We start from the raw sequence: 14,097 nt of genomic DNA, 5'->3' as shown, positions 1-14,097 counted from the left end.
TCTGAAGATCATTTTAATCTCAGGACATAACAAGCAAGAAAGACAAGTATTTTATAAGGAAAAGGCCTCTTCTACAGCTATGTCACCATCTCTCTTCTCGTCAGCACTTTCAGAGTGTTATAGTTTATTTCTTCTCACAGCAAAGAGAATGAGCCCACGTTTTGTGGGATATAAACTTTCCTTAAAGGTTCATGTTGGTGGGAGAGGGGGTATGTGTCAGGATGTCATTACACAAATCACCAAGACCACCAGGTTTTAATTTCTGACATTTTAATTTTCCCTGAACTGACAGCTAATCCGGTGAACAGTGAATGAATTGGATCCTAGAGTCCTTTCTTAAGGCTTTTTTTTTTTTTTTTTTTTTAATGTATCTGCTCATCTTTGGGTTTGTCTCAGACCCATCACTCTGTTCTTATGTTGAAAAACTGTGAACTGAATGGTTCAATCATTGAGAAGAGCTCACTGTGTGATTTCACCCCACTCCTTTTCATGGAAGCAAGTCTGATCTCTTGGTGTGACAGGGACAATGTTTCACATCTTATTAGCTCGGGGATGAGATATAAAATCAGTTTCATGGTACAGGAACACTCTGGAGGTTGATCAGTTTGTCAGAATAAATAGAACTTTCCTGACACAAAGACATTAAATTCCCTTTCATACCAGTACTACAAAGAATAGACCATATATATATATATATATATAAACAGAAAAGAAAGAGCCTATAAAAATTAAACCCTCACCACTTCAGTATGGCAAAAGGCAAGAGAAAGCTAAAAAAATGTGTTGGTGATAAGTTAGCATTAATGCACTTGCTAATTTGCTCCTATTCAGACAGTATAACTTAAATTTAGATACATTGTGCCATGGGCTTCCTAGTTAAATAAATCTGTCTCGTACAAAATGAGGAAATATCTAGAAGGTCTGATTTGATCTAAAAAAAGTTCAGGGTTTTTTTTGGGGGGGTTCAGCGTTGGCTTTTTTTTTTTTTTAATAGATCTTTATTGGAGTATAATTGCTTCACCATACTATGTTAGTTTTTGTTGTACACCAAAGTGAATCAGCCATATGCATATATATGTCCCCTTATCCCCTCCCTCTTGAGCCTCCCTTCCACCCTCCCCATCCCACCCCTCTAGGTCATCGCAAAGCGCGGAGCTGATCTCCCTGTGCTACGCTGCTGCTTCCCACTAGCTAACTATTTTACATTCGGAGGACGCGGGGTGGGAGGGGGAAGCTGGGGCAAAGTGAGAGTAGCATCGACATATGTACATGACTGAAAGTTCAGGTTTTTAATTAAGTTATCCAGAACTCAAGACTGTCAACCAGGTGCTTGTACAAATGTTTAGGACTTCAGTTCTCAAACTGTGTACCAAGGAGCCCTGGGGTGGCACAACAAACTCACAGGGGTGGAGTGGGATCTTTTAAATTTTTGAGGAAAAGCACAGTGATACTCAGCATCTGTTGGACACTGTGAATTACCAACTCAAGGCTGTTCATGGTGTTAATGTAGATTGTGCTACCCTCCTTTTGCTGACATCATGTTTTTGCAAAGCGGGATTTTTGGAGGTTACTGTGATAAAAAAGACAGCTGCCAGGTGAGCATCTCTTTGGACCAGGAGATGTAGTTATTTAAGCATGAAATAAAAATATTTTTTTCTTTCAATTGATGTGAACTATTTTTCCAAATGGCTATGAAGTTGTTAAGACATTAATTCTTACTTATGTTATGTGGACCTAATTATTTAATAAACAGAACTGTTATGCGTTTCTTTTGGCCTAGAAGCACCAGGAAAAATTTACCAAGCCACTAGGGGCATGGTGAACAGAGGGAATGTGGGGAAGTCTGGCTTAGGCAGATACAAAACTCCTTGAGATAATGTTTTGGGTCTGTTTGCAAAAACTCCTAGGGGCACAGGTATTTCCAAAAGGCTTGAGGAGAAAACATCTGGCTCCAGTATTTTCATATTCACTCTGACAACCTGCCTGTTTCCTTTCTGGGGCACATGGGTCTGGCTTTAACCAATAATGTAGAAGGCTGCAATCTCCCCAGGGGTTTATTAGTCATTAACTGTGGGCTCATATTTGCGGAGGCTCTTTTAGGATGCCTTGTGAGTAAATACTAACTGAATGGAAGAGACTACCACACAGTTATATTGTATACTTTTTCTGGATTCTTTTCTTCTTTTTTTTCTTTTTTCTTTTTTTTTTTTGCGGTATGCGGGCCTTTCACCGCTGTGGCCTCTCCCGTTGCGGAGCACAGGTTCCGGACGCGCAGGCTCAGAGGCCATGGCTCACGGGCCCAGCCGCTCCGCGGCATGTGGGATCTTCCTGGACCGGGGCACGAACCCGTGTCCCCTGCATTGACAGGCGGACTCCCAACCACTGCGCCACCAGGGAAGCCCCTGGATTATTTTCTTTTGAGATAGATCTGACAAATGCTAATAATTTTTGCATGTTTTAAAAAAAGAATTTTTAAAGCCTTTTAAAAATCGTAACAGTAATACATACTTATTCTATTGGTTCTGTAAACTCTATCTCCTTATTACATATGATTAAAAAGCAATATCTATGGACTGTATTACCTTAGTGCCTGTGATGTTAATTTTATGTGCCAACTTGGCTAGACTATAGTCTATTCAACCAAACACTAATCTAGGTTTCTCAGTGAAGAGAGACAGTCCTAGATGATCTGGGTGGGATGGATTCAATTAGTTGAAAGGTTTTTAAGAGCAGACCTGAAGCTTCCTCAAGAAGAGAGTTCACCTGTGGACAACAGAGTTCCAGCCTGCCCTTCCTGGCAGCCTGCCCTGTGGATCTGGGACTTGCCTAGGTAGCCCCATAATCCCCATAATCACGTAAGCCAATTCCTTGCAATCAACCTCTCTCCATAGATACAGATATATTAGACATAGAGGTATTTATATATAAATATATACTAGATATCTACTATAGCTATATCTATAGATATCTCTTTATATATCTATAGATCTATGGGGACAGCTAAGCATGCCTAGATAATCTATATTTACATTTATCTCCTACTGGTTCTGTCTCTCTGGTGAAACCTTGGTTGACACAGCTAAGCTCCTACAGAAGTTTTACTAGGTCAGTTTATTTACACTAGGTCAGTTATTCTTTTGCAAAGACAACTTTTGAATTGTCTATGTTATTTGAAAAATTGTAATTTGAATCCCCCCCCCTTTTTTTGGCTGTGCTGCGTGGCTTGTGGGATCTTATTTCCCCAACCAGGGATCGAACCCGGGGCCCTGGCAATGAGAGCACGGAGTCCTAACAAGTGGACCGAGAAGGAATTCTCTCCCCCTGTTTGTTTTTAATCCCGAGTACCCACAGGACAATGCGTCTTAGAAGTCAACACCAGGAACAAGTTAATCACTCCCAACAGTGTTATGGCTTCCCTTTATCTGACAGTGAACCTGGTGATCCAATACATTTTTCTCTTTGGAGCAGCTGCCTGTCTGGTTGGTGCCAAACTTCTCACTTAACTGTAGTGATTAGCTCATCCTAAATGCCTAAGATGAAGTATACAATTTTAAGACAACTATTCAATAAAGAATAAGTTCAACAAGACACTTTTTTTTCTAATAAGTAATAGCCAAACTGTTCTTACCATTCAAGTCATATTTTTGCCTTGCGGTTAATATGTGTTGAGTATTTATTTTGGGTGAATAAAATCTTGGACTTGGACAACATATAAAAGAATAGCATATTGTAATTCACGAAATCATACAGTGACATTTATATTTTAAATACTCAGATACAATTTAGTGTTTAAAAGTAAAGCCTTTGAAGTCGGAGACACCTGGACTCAGAGGCCCTTCTCTACCATTTATTATCTGTGTGACCCTAACATCTCTTTGCTTTAGTTTTCTGCATCTGTAAAGAAGAAATAATAAGATAATTAATATTTAACCCAGTTTCTGGCACCTGGTAAATAGGAGAAATGGTTTTCTCATGGAGTTACAATGTTTTATAAGCAAAAAAATTCTATAGAAAAGTAAGGTGATAGTAAAGCACCTTGTTAATTAAAGCAATTCTCAATATACTAATAATGCTGTTGTTCTGTGAAGGCCTGAGTGAAACTGAGGACCTCGTGGGAAGCGCCAAGCTTGTCACCATAACTGCAGCAGAGAAAGGGATACTGACCTCTCGTTCCTCGTGTACACGCAGAGGTGCCGTCACTGTCACTCCCCTTAGGAAATCCCACACTACTATACAGCTAAATGAACTGCCCGTCACGTTTATCATTCAGTATCATGTCAGTAGACAAGTCATTTGATTGATGTTTGAGTTTGATTTCCCATATGCCCATAATGGAGACATTCAAAAGGATATGCATGTATATTTTCTCTTCGGAAGCATAAAAAGGGATGAAATGAACAGCCTCCAATGCATTCAGAACACGCATTGTTGGCTGTTATCAGTAAAGGTGAGAGCCCGTCGGCACCTACAAACGATGAGCCTCAAGATAAGGTCTGACCCTCAAAGGTGAATGATCTCTATGTGAAAAGCCCGAAGTTCTTTGTTTTCTATCACGACAGCATCTATTATAAAAGCATTTTATTATGTGCCATTTATTTTTCTGCCACAGCTCTGAAGTTCTGTGTTAAAAGAACAGGAGAGAATCAAATATCATCTCAGGACCCCTTACTATATTCAAGGGAAACATCAAAACCATGACGCACACATTTGTACTTCTTTGGGACTAGATGAAATATTTTTCTTTTAGGTGTACGACTTTCCAGAAGATGGCAGCAGTGATACATGAGATTCAGCCCCAGTGTGTTAAAAATAGTATATCAAAAGAGGGAGGTTCCCCATGGGGTGACTAGCCACCGGTATATGGAAAACTGGTTCTGACAAGACAGTGCCACAGAACGGAAATGGTGTTAGATTATAACGCGCTAAGACACAAGTTCGAAAGGAAGAAAGTCAGGTTATTTCCTTTCAAGTACACAACATCTTAGAATCACAGAATCTCACTGTGGGAAGCAGTCTTAAACTGTGCCATGCTCTAAACGCAAACAGACTACAACAATCTTTTACATGCAATCTCCAAATGGCTAAAAAGAAATAATTTCAAGGAAGCTGGATAGAGCTCAGTAGCTGAACTCTTGTATTTTTCAAATTCTGTACAAATCATCAAAGATGGCTACACAATGCCATCTATGTTCCCACAAAATACTGTGACCTCTACACTCCCTCCCTACCCCGTCCCCTGAATTATTTTTGTTTTAGGTTTGCTACCATGAAAAGCCCCTTACTCTCCTTGGTTTAATTTCCATTCATGGGAGTTCTTAAAAGAACTCTGAAAATTCCCTTTTCCTACAGCATCATGACCTCAATCAAGTACAAGTATGTATCCATTCAGTCTTTTGGTTGTGCAGAGTCTTAATTTATACACTTACTGTGAGTATGATCTAATGGGAAGCTTTATTACCATGTCTCAGAACCTATTAGAGAAGATGAGCTCATACAAGAGACCATATCTGCGAACCTACTTTCAACAGGGAAGCTTAAATGAAGAGAGGTGCCTAATAAATGCTCTGAACTGTGTGGGTGGTGCGCCTGGTGATGCTACTCCTGGGAATTGCACTGTCCAATGTATAATCATAGACAAAAATATTTGAACTTATTTCCTACTTTAAAATATCTACAGTTTTTTCAAACTTAAAAATGCTTCTTGACCATTTATTTTTCCTTGCTCAAAAACAGCTTTATCGGGCTTCCCTGGTGGCGCAGTGGTTGAGAGTCCGCCTGCCGAGGCAGGGGACACGGGTTTGTGCCCCGGTCTGGGAGGGTCCCACATGCCACGGAGCGGCTGGGCCCGTGGGCCATGGCCGCTGAGCCTGCACGTCCGGAGCCTGTGCTCCGCAACGGGAGAGGCCACAACAGTAAGAGGCCCGCGTACTGCAAAACAAACAAACAAACAAAAAAAAAAACAGCTTTATGGGGATACAATTCACATAGTCTGGGTTTTTAAAAATGGTTTATGTATTTTTTGAGTGAATAATACATGCGCACAGCACAAATTCAAAAGGTGCAAAAGGCAAATAGTGAAAAATAAGTCTCCCTTCCTCCTCGGTCAGCTCACAAAGCTTTCCAGGGACAATCACTCTCATCTGCATATATACAAGCTATTTTGAGACTAAAAATGGTATATACAGAATATTGCTTTATGTAACGTGCTCTGCACCTTGCTTTTTCATTTAATACATTACAGCCTGTCCTATATCAGTGCCCTTTCAGCAAACCTGAACAGCTAAATTTTTCCTCAACAGCCACACGATATACAAGTTGATAGATGTATCGTTATTCATTTAACCAGCACCCTACGGACGAGCATTTAGGCCCTTTCCAATATTTTGCCATTATAAACAAAGCTGCGGGGAACGTCCTTCTCCATAGGTCATTTTGCACGTGTGAAAGGAAATCTGTAGGATGAATTTCTGGAAGTGAAATAGCTGGATCAAAGGGTGTGGGAAGTTTACATTTGGATTGCTTTTGCGAGCCTGCTCTCGGTGGAGCGTGCGCTGGTCCCAGGCCCTGCAGGGAGGTGTGTGAGGGATGACCTGCCCCTCCTCCCCTCCAGCGTGCTGTCACCAATCAGGGCCTTTGTCAAACCCAAACAAAACAAAAGAATCTCTAACTCACAGCACTTCTGCTAAGGCCTTTTTATCCATGTTGGATTTCTGCAAAGACGTGCTCCTGGCCAGAGAAATAACTCCGATTCACTTCTGAGTCCTGTCCAGACGGCTGAACCAGGGTCAAGAGAGGCCTGCAGCCGGCCCTCCATCACTTCCCTGCTCCCCCTGCCTGGGCTCTGAAACAAGGTGCTCGGAGCTTGTCTCCTCCTAGTTTGGACTGGCCTGAATTCATCCTGCTGGCGGGAAAAGGACTCTAAGTGAACTTTAGCTTCGGTGGCTTTAAACACTGACAGCCAACAAACTGGAGGTCCAGGTGAGGGAGAAGGAAACAGGAGACAAGGGAGCGGCACATTCAGTTGCCCGAAGCTGTGTCCTGGGCCTTAGCTCTGAGCGGAGTAGACTCAGCACCACTGCCGCTGCCCTGCCAGGAGGACAGCAATGACAGCAACGGGCAGGGACCCTGGGGGAGTTTGACAGGTGTGACTGATGGCAGTGATCCTCTCTCCCCGAGCCTCCACGCTTCCTGTCTCACTCTCTCTTGCTGTAACCTTTTTTTTTTTTTTCGGTGCTCGGGCCTCTCACTGTCGTGGCCTCTCCCGCTGCGGAGCACAGGCTCCGGATGCGCAGGCCCAGCGGCCATGGCTCACGGCCCCAGCCGCTGCGCGGCATGTGGGATCCTCCCGTACTGGGGCACGAACCCGCGTCCCCTGCATCGGCAGGCGGACTCTCAACCACTGCGCCACCAGGGAAGCCCGCTGTAACCGTTTTAAAGAAGGATTCCCGGGGTGCTGCCCCCATCCCACCCTCCACATCCCCAGCCCCCTCCCTCACTTCACCGCTCCCCTTGTTTCCAAAGGGCAAAGTAGGATGGAGCTGCAAGCTGGGACTCTTGCAAGTATTTGATGATGATGTTCACAGCATCCTTGTTGCTCTAAACAAACTTCTTGGCAGGTAAATTTCTGCATCTAACTGAAAATTCCCTTTAACATCTTACAAGGCCGGCTCAATTTTGCTTTCCAGTCAGCATTTCCCAAGCCTTATGGAGCATTTGGTTCCTTCCAGAAAAGGAGCAATGGTCACAGAGGATCAAATTCAACACCACTTTCAAATATTGCCATTCGTTAGCGAACATGTTTGAATATGGCCATTCGTTAGTAAAATGCATAGCATATGTCTTCTCTAATTTTTAACTGGCCTCTAATCCTTGTGACCTTATCATTTACAATCTGTAGAAAGGCACTAGACTCTGTAAAAACGGTTACACTCTGCCAGTCAAAATGTGAAATTCAAGCCATATGGCAGTTTGAGCCCAATTTGTCCCATATGCCTGTGGGCGTCCTTCTGCTTGCTAGCACAGCAGGGGAGATGAACGCTTCCCTTGAACGCTTGGGCCCAACCCCAGGCAACTCCGGTCAGGGTCAGCTTTGGAAAGGTGCTAACAGTGTTGGTGGCACTCCCACTGGCACATCTTAGAGATGTTTGTCTTTGGAGGTTTTGCAGCTTGTCAAATCTTTACTGTGTGTTAGGCAGTTTTCTAGGTGCCTTGGGAACATACCTGTTCCCACTCCTCTCTCCATAGCCTCAGTCAAAAAAAGGTCAGGGTATTTTTCTCTCCAGTACTGTCTCTTCCTTATATTCCTCTATGAAATGTTTGTCTCTCTATATGAAACTATTCTCACTTATCCCCTCTTCTAAATGAAGAGGATTTAGATCCTATTCATCCTTGTTTCCCCCAGATCCAGTGTCTGGAACATAGTAGGTGGTCACTGTCTGTTTGTCGCATGCCAGGCACCCAGTTCAAGGCGCTTACAACTCAGTAGGAGAGATGATGCTTATGGAGAACAAAAGACCTGGAGGACAACAGCCCAGAGTCATGTGCTGAAGTGTCCAAGGACGCAAGTCTGTAGGAACCCCCAGAGAAGAGCCCCGGGTTGGGTTGGGGTTTGGCCGCAGTGGCATTTGCCTTTCTGCCCCTCGCATTCCATTCCCTCTTCAGGCAGTGGTTCTAACATCAGGCTAGTCTCTCACCTCTCTGCTAACAGCTTGGAAAAATCCCTCCCGCGTTCCTGACCTCCCTCCTAAACTACAGTGCAGCCTGCTGCAGACTTCCATCTGGATAGGGTGCAGCCACTTCAAATTCATGTCGACTCAAATCCCATGTGATTATTGTGGAAAAGAAGACTGGGATAAAAGAGCAGAAATTCAAAGAGTTAATCTGAGGGGTGAGGGTAGGGGACCCAGAAGGAGGGGTCCCTGCACACCTGTAGGACCACACCTGCCTGGGGCCGCCCCTCCTCCTTTCTCCTGCTCTCTTCACTCTCGGAGCACCCAGTCACCCTGAAATGCTCAGCACAGACCTCACATTCTCCCAGAATTAATCCTGTTTATAATGCCAGGGCTAGCAGAGCAGTTGTCGCGTAGGCAGAACGGACAGACGTTTGTAAAACGAATGAGTGGTAGGAGCTGGAAAACTCTAAACTTCCAAGAAGCATGAGGAGAGCCCAATGTCATGGGAATCCAGCCATGAGGAGCCTGGGCCAGGGAACAGGAGGAATGAGACCAAGACATTTTTGGTCCCTTGAAGCAATTAGTAGCCAAGTTCGGAGGCTAAGGTCCCAGGGATGATAGAGTGGGGAAGGCTTCACGACAGAGGGGTCTGAATTGGTCTGAAAACAGAAAAAGAAAATGAAAAGGGAGGATGAAGATGCTAGACAGAGGGTGGGTAAGAGTGGGAGGAAAGCCCTGGAGAAGATAGGCCAGGAAAACCTAAACGCTCCAAGGTGGTGGTTTAAAAGGAGGAGGGCCGATTTTCACCTCGTGGGAAGGCAAAATCCTGGGATGGTAATTTGCTGATGAGAAGGTTGCCTGAAGGAGATTACGTCTGACTAGTGTGATGCCAGCTATTACTCTTCTGGGGTCAAGAGGAAGAGCAGAGTTAAGGATGGAGGAAGCCTGGAATAGCTACTGTCAGTCAGGAGATGACACACGAATCGAGGGAAGCCCAGCCGTGCTGAGGACCCAACTGATGTAACGGCACCAACCTCTGCTTCCCTGTGACTTAAAATGTGCCCCTAGACCAGCAGCACAAGCAGCACCCGGGAGCTTAAGGAGGAATCTCAGGCCCTGCCCAGAAGTGCTGACTCAGAATCTGCATTTTAACACCATCCCTGATGACCTGTGTGCGCACCGCAGCTTAGAAGCACCGCTCGAGCTCATTCATTCAATCAAAATGTACTGAGCACACACACTGCGTGCCAGGTGCCCTGAGGGCATACAAGGATGCATAAGATACAATTTTCAGTCACAGTTCACCCCTCCCTCCCTCTACCCAGCCCTCCCTCCCTCTACCCAGCCCTCCCTCCAGCCAGCAAGTATTTATTGAGAACGTACTACGTGCCAGGTGCTGTGCTAGGCAGTGTGAGTGGTGAACACGCTGGGCACTCTTCTTGACCTCAAGGAGTTTATATTCAGCTGTGTCCTAATTGTCACGGTGGACAAGGTTTTTGGGGGAGCAGAGGATGTGTGCAGCCACCAGCCCGGGCAGTCAGGCTAGGTCTCCAGGAGGAAGTGGAGAGTAAATTGAGACCCAGCCGAGTCTGGTCAAATGATGGGTGCCCGAATGGTGCTCATTCCAGGTCTGGGACAGCGCCAGTGCTGGGGGCTTTCAGGGGAAGGTGGACCTTTTCACTCTGGACCACTGAGTTGGAGGTGTTGAAGTGAGACAGGAGCGGGGGCGGTTGGGGACTGGAGGTAGAGCGAGGGTCAGGGTGGGAGGCGTGGCTTTGTGGAGGCTGTGGATTCTGGTTGGGTGGCCAGGGCAGGAGCAGGGGCTGCAGGGGGCAGGCTGAGCCAGGCTGGGAGCCCCAGGGAGCTGCAAAGCCTCAAGCACTCACAGCATGGCTAATTAAGAGAGTTGGGCACGGGGCAGTGGGAGAGAACACTCAGAAACTGAGTTTTGGCCAGTGCGATTGCATTGCTAATAAAACCCAGCAGGAATAGGCTCTGCCAGTGTTAAGTCTGCAGCATTTTTGTGTTTTTGATCTGGAATCCACTGGCAAAAGGACACAGTCTAGAACAGAGCTGTCCATAGGCACAGGACTAACTTAAAATGTTCTAGTAGCCGCATTAACAAAGTAAAAAAGAAACAGGTGAAATAAATTTGAATATTTTATTTAATCCAATATATCCAGACTGTATTTTCAACATGTGACCAACATAAAAGGTGTTGTTATTTTTCACTTTTGTCACTGAGACTTTGAAGTCTGGTGTGTGTTGAAGCCTCACATGGTCTCAATTCAGATCAGCTGCAAACCATTTGCTCGGCTGCCTCACGTGGCTGGCGGCTGCCACGTCGGACAGTGTGGTTCTAGAACTCTTGAGTCTGAGGGCTACTTGGATGAGGTAGACGGTCAGCTTAGGTACCACAGAACAAAAAGAAACAGAGCACCTTCCATACGGAATAAGTGAGTAGGACAGGGCGACGTGGGAAACAAGAGAAGATAAGAAATTAGCTGTGCTAATGGAAAGAAATTAGATTTTTTTTTCTCATAAAGGATGCTCTTCACTTTTAGCCTTTGAAAGACTCACTTGGTCTGTGATGTAGGAGAGATGTGCAGAAACAGAAAATCAGAAATAAGAAAATGTGGTGTAACTGTCTACAATGGGAGCGTATGGATTTTCCTGCCACACACGGTGAGTTATTTGTGAAAAAAAAGTCCAAAAAACCAGAACCAACCTGAGTTACGTCTAACTTTCCCGGTGTCTCTGGGCGCCTGATTTACCTGCTGGCTCACTCTGTCAAATCTTGTACCAAGGACAGATAGCGTCCAGACCATTAATCATGGAGTAGACGACCGAATTGCTGCAAATACCTGCTTCTAATGTCTGCAATCCTATCCTTCCTTTAAGTGACGACATAGGATGAACTTAATACATGTAAAGCCATAGAAATCCACAATGTTACTCACATTAGTTGGACCCAGTATGACTACAGTCTCCTAATTTAGCCAAGCAAGGGGTTTAGGTGAGGGACTTCTGCTTTCAGGTGTGAAGTATCAGGCTGGCGCCTCGACTTTGGAAGCCTCCGTTCCCACGATTTCACAAGAGGACTTTCATGGGCAGTAGTTTAGATAGGGCCTGGCGAATTAGGTAAAGGTCACCCTACCAAAGACCAGTAACACTGCAGCACTTAAGAATTAATGTTAAAAGCTAGAATCATGACTTGGATTTCACCCTTGAAGTCATGAAGTCACTAATGACAGAAGCTGAAACGAATGTCAGAAAGTTCCCGTCACTGCACGAAGTTCTCGTGGGCACATGGCATTTGGAGGCAGGAGGCCGGTCATCCCCTATTTAAGGTTTCCCTGGACCTCCTGGTGTTCTCTGCCCCAGGACCTGGGTCCTCAATTATTATTCATGAATATTCCTGCTCAGAAAGGAAGAGAGAAGCCCAGAGATGGGGTCTGAGCTGTTCACTCACACCCCAGTCTCCACGGGGCTGAGACACTTCAGGCTTCTGTTCCTGTTGGTAACACTCCTTAAGGAAGGTTCCCAGGTCTTAACAACGGCAGGAGCAACGCCCCTTTATCCTGCCCGATGGGCATCTGTGCCCCGAGGAGCAGACGGTGGTGGAAGCCCTCCACACTCAGGGAGCTGATTTCCTCTGAGGCCCTGACATCGGCACCCCCTTTCCATCAGGGCAGCGCCAAGCCTCCTCGGGCCGCGTGTGAGCCCAAGATAACGCCCGCCTAGGGGTGCTGAGAGCCGAGCGGAAGCCTGGTGCCTTCATCGGCCTGCAAACCGTTATCTCCCAGCAACAGACACCTTGCGGAGTCTTGCCCAAGTGTGAAGTCAATCCCTGACTTACAAGACCGCTCCCTCCTCCCACCGCCTGTGCTTTTTCTCTCCTGATTTTATTGCTCTGCGGAGGAAGTAGAACGCCAGCTAATTAAGTGGCCGCTAAACAGCCAGTACCTGGACTGTGTCTCGGAGCTGCTAAGATAACGGCAGGTTGCAGGAGAGTGAAGTGAAATGTCATCTCCAGCGCTGCCTCTTAGCCAATATCCTTCTGTTCATTAAGCCGAATAACAAGGACCAGAGGAATGTACGCGGTTCACTTCGCGGCGCCCCCTTCCTCCCTCTCGATTTGGCGGCAGAGAACCTAGAGCCACGAGACCCTCACAGAGCGCACCGATCATCTGCACGGTGGAACGGCCGCCCCTTTGCTTCTGGCAACATCCTTGCTAACGTTGGGACGTAATATTATTCTGAACTTTCAAAAACTGCCCCACGCCTTGGATTATGCCAGCCGCAATGGGGATTCAGCGAATATTTTTAGTGATAATTATAAAGATCTAACGCCTTATTCTTCGAAATCCCATTTTTGCCTGTGACTAGAATCAAATTTTCAAGAGGCTAATACCTCCTAAAGGAGCCTTTGCTGCTACGATCCGGTGGGGAGATAGAAAACTGCTCCCAGGAGCAGCCGCTTGGAACATGCAATCATCCACTTCTACAACTCTGTGTTTAGAGGAAAAGGTGTCGTAGTGTCTCCCTCCCCCATCACAACACGACTCACCGTGACATACTCATCATGGGAAGACTGTGTCCTAGGAGGGAAATGCTCATTCCAACAAAGTCACCGAAAGCATGGAGACGGCCACGACCTCCCCTTTATTGCTACAGAGAACCTGACACCCTCCTCCTTCAAGGCAGCGGCAACAACTTCTAAAAAACCTAACAGTGCAAAGTTGTACAACCTGGGTTGGATTTCCAGCAGAAGAGTATAATTTCCTTTGGAGTCTTAAAAAAAGTGGAATGAATTCTTCTCCTATTGGGATGGTCTGACATAGTTAAGTTTCGTTGAAGGCAGGAGTGATAAAGCCGCCTCTCACCACCTCCTTCAGCTTCTTGACTCTCTACCCTGAACACTGGTCTGTGTCCCACGTGTCTCACAGGCCTTCACTTTAGTGCAGACCGAGAGCAGATTGCTTGGCGTGAAACCAGCTCTGTCACACTGTAAGGTTTGCGGTGGGATTTGGGGGGAGCCCATTAATTGTCATTTGTTGTCACATGCCCAGGAACCTCTTTTTCAATCTTGCTGCTCATTTGTGGCAGCTGCAGTTGCCATCGAGTGCCTTTCCTTAGAAGCGGGCTCACCGTGATCAGTATTCCGGGCTGTTTTCTAGGGAACGTGAATGGGAACCAAGGGTCCTCAAGGACTCACGGCCAGGCAGGCTCCCGTGCCGTGTTTCAGACCCCTGGGCGAGTTAGGAAGTGGCAACAGGGGATTAGGAGGCTTACCTGCAAATTTACACCTGCTGTTTTCAATATGGCGGTTAAAAGAGTGGATGTTTGCTCCTGTCAGTTTTGAAAGATACACTTAGTTTGCTAAAGGGGACTGTTAAGTTAGTCTCAAGGATCTCAAGTAAAT

General features: G+C 45.8%; 1 protein-coding gene across 3 annotated transcripts in view; it reads right to left on the bottom strand.

The window, feature by feature from the left end:
• PRKN (parkin RBR E3 ubiquitin protein ligase) overlaps positions 1 to 14,097 on the bottom strand; it is a 1,024,664-nt gene that overhangs the window by 30,570 nt on the left and 979,997 nt on the right. The window lies entirely within an intron of this gene.

The sequence above is a fragment of the Phocoena phocoena genome, chromosome 12, assembly GCF_963924675.1.
Source record: "Phocoena phocoena chromosome 12, mPhoPho1.1, whole genome shotgun sequence".
NCBI lineage: Eukaryota > Metazoa > Chordata > Mammalia > Artiodactyla > Phocoenidae > Phocoena > Phocoena phocoena.
This window is presented reverse-complemented; position numbering and strand designations above follow the sequence as displayed.